The following is a 2,416-nucleotide window of genomic DNA, read 5'->3' as shown; positions in this document are numbered from 1 at the left end:
CCGCGCCGGCCGCGTTACATCACTCCGGACTGCCTACCCGGCAGGGGCGGCGCTGCGGCAGCGCTGCGCTGCGCCCTGCGCCACTCTGCGGCCACTCACCTCTCTCTCCCCGGGCTCGGCACGGCCCGGCCGGCCAGGCCGCAGGCTGCTGCTCCGGATGGCAAGGCGAGCGGAGGCACCGGAGGAGCCCCCTCCCCTCCTGGAAGCTGCCTGGAGAAGTGGAGGGGAGGCGGCAGCTGGAGGCTCCAGGGCCGCGCGCTCAGGTTCAAGTTCAAGTTCATGACGCTGGCTGCGGGATGGATTGCGTGGCAGAGTGGGGCCCTGGCCCTGGAGAGCATGGTGGTGCAGGGGGAGAGGGGGGGCGCCGCGGGCGGGCGGGCCGCTTCGACAAAGGAGCCTGCTCCGCGGAGCGTTGAACGCTGGCTGGGGGCAGCGAAGTTTAATCGAATCTCCAGCGAACCTCTTCGTCTCTAGGCTCCTCTCCAGATCTGTGCGTGACCACAAATTCTTTCGGTGTCGGGGGTAAGCGGGCTCAGAGCATGGGCGTGGGTTACCAGGTGGCTGATTCGCCCGCTCTCACGTTCGCAGTTTGGGATGAACGTCTCCCCTCACGCCTTGCGGCTCGAGCGAGTAGGCCACCCGCCCGCACGCATGCATGCGGTGAAGTGTGCGAACCATTCAGCTGCCCTGTACGCGATGGGTGCCCACCTCCTCGGTGCTGGTGGGTGGCCGTCGGCGTGGAGGGGGCTATGCCTGTGCTCCCCGGGAAGGAGCTGGCCCGGGCCCACTCTTGAGCCCCCGCAGGCCCCCGGGCCGACCACTCCACGCCGCACACTTTCGGTGATTGTCCTGAGAGGGGCGGGTGAATGCGCTGAAAAGGAATGTGGCGAGGATCGCTGACCGGCCGCGGGCCTGCCGCGCCGCGCCTCGCCGCCTCTCTAGCAGCGTCTATCCATCGAGCCGTGTATCTACGGGGCCTAGGGGGACCCGAGCCTCTTTAGAAGCTGCGGCAGCGCTGCCGCGTACGCTGGCGGCCGGCCGCGGCCGGGCAGGCCGACGACCCGGGGGCCCCGGCCCCGGGGACGGCGACGGGGCCAAGAAAGACCACTGCCACGACTGGCATTCATTTCGGAACATGTCGAAGGGAATTCCACCACGGCAACTAAGGTCCCGAGTGGTTCGGTCGGGTGGCGCAGGTCCGAGGCGCCCTCCTCCTTATTGTTGACCTTGTCCTTCCTTCGAGGGCTCCGCCGATAACGCGCGCCCGGCGGGGAGTTCCCTTCCAGATAAGACCGCGGGCCTCTCGGGGACGCCAGGCCGACGAAAGTTACGAAGAGTGAAAGACCGAGGCAGGCCTTCCCCGGGCCATGGCCGGGCGGATGAGCAGTACATGGCTGGGTGGGTGAGAGTGTTGCGACTTTGCGAGGGTGCGGGCCGGGTCAGCGGCCGCATGCGTCACGCCCGCCAGCGTCACCCACCAGGCGCTCCTGGCGGCCTAAAGCAAAACCCGTCATTGGGATTGGGCAATGGCTGCTTTTGGGGGATCTTGTTGCATGCTGCAGTGCTATATGTGTGAACCTATCAAGTCTTGCAAGACACGCCATTAGTCGATTAGTTTATTGCTAAAAGTAGTTAATTGTTAATAATTTAGCAGTCTACGAATCAATTTCCAAACTGCGCTCGCGTGCCCTCCTCTCGGCCTTGGCGATGATTTCTGAAGCCACTGCGCCCCCTACCTGGTCGGGTCGGGTCGCGAGTATAAACATTCATTCTCACTTTTCCAACCAAGAGTGAGAAGTTTTTCCTTTCAACTGGTCAGCAAACATGATGCTCGGTGAAGGTGTGGCCCCGGCCCCCTTCTCTCTCTATCAGGTTTGGGGCCCCCTCGGCCTCCACCCCGGCACGGCGCTCCTCCAATGAGAACACCACGGGGAGCGCGGTGTGGCGGCGCGGGGCGGGCCACGAGTTCGTTGAACCTCCCAAGTGGGACGGTGGTGGGGCCCTGCCGCGCCGCCTCGCGCCGCGGCTCCGCAGCCCGCGGTACGGAGGCCCCTGGACGGCCGCTTGGCCTCGGCCCATCCCCGCGCGCGTTGAAATGGGGACCGAATGGACTTGAAGGGTCCTGGCCGGCGACGGGGTGGTGGATGGTGGCTGGGCGGCGCTCGTCCCGGAGGCGAGGGTCCATACGGGCTGGAGAACGGCGGCGGACGCTACCCACCCCCTTCCCCCCAGGACCCCCCGGCCGCGATGGCCATTTGCGATACGTCGCGCGAATGCCCCGCGCCGCGGCGCCGTTAAGGCCCTTACTGCTGCCGGTCGTTGACCCGCCGGGCCGCGCCACGCCGCGGTACGACGAGCTCTATCATAACGGTGCCGACCCAACTCGAGTAAGGGACTGGCGCGGCCTGGCCCGCCT

Source organism: Frankliniella occidentalis, unplaced genomic scaffold (genome assembly GCF_000697945.3).
Source record: "Frankliniella occidentalis isolate FOCC.00 unplaced genomic scaffold, Focc_3.1 Scaffold10, whole genome shotgun sequence".
NCBI classification, from domain to species: domain Eukaryota; kingdom Metazoa; phylum Arthropoda; class Insecta; order Thysanoptera; family Thripidae; genus Frankliniella; species Frankliniella occidentalis.
This window is presented reverse-complemented; position numbering follows the sequence as displayed.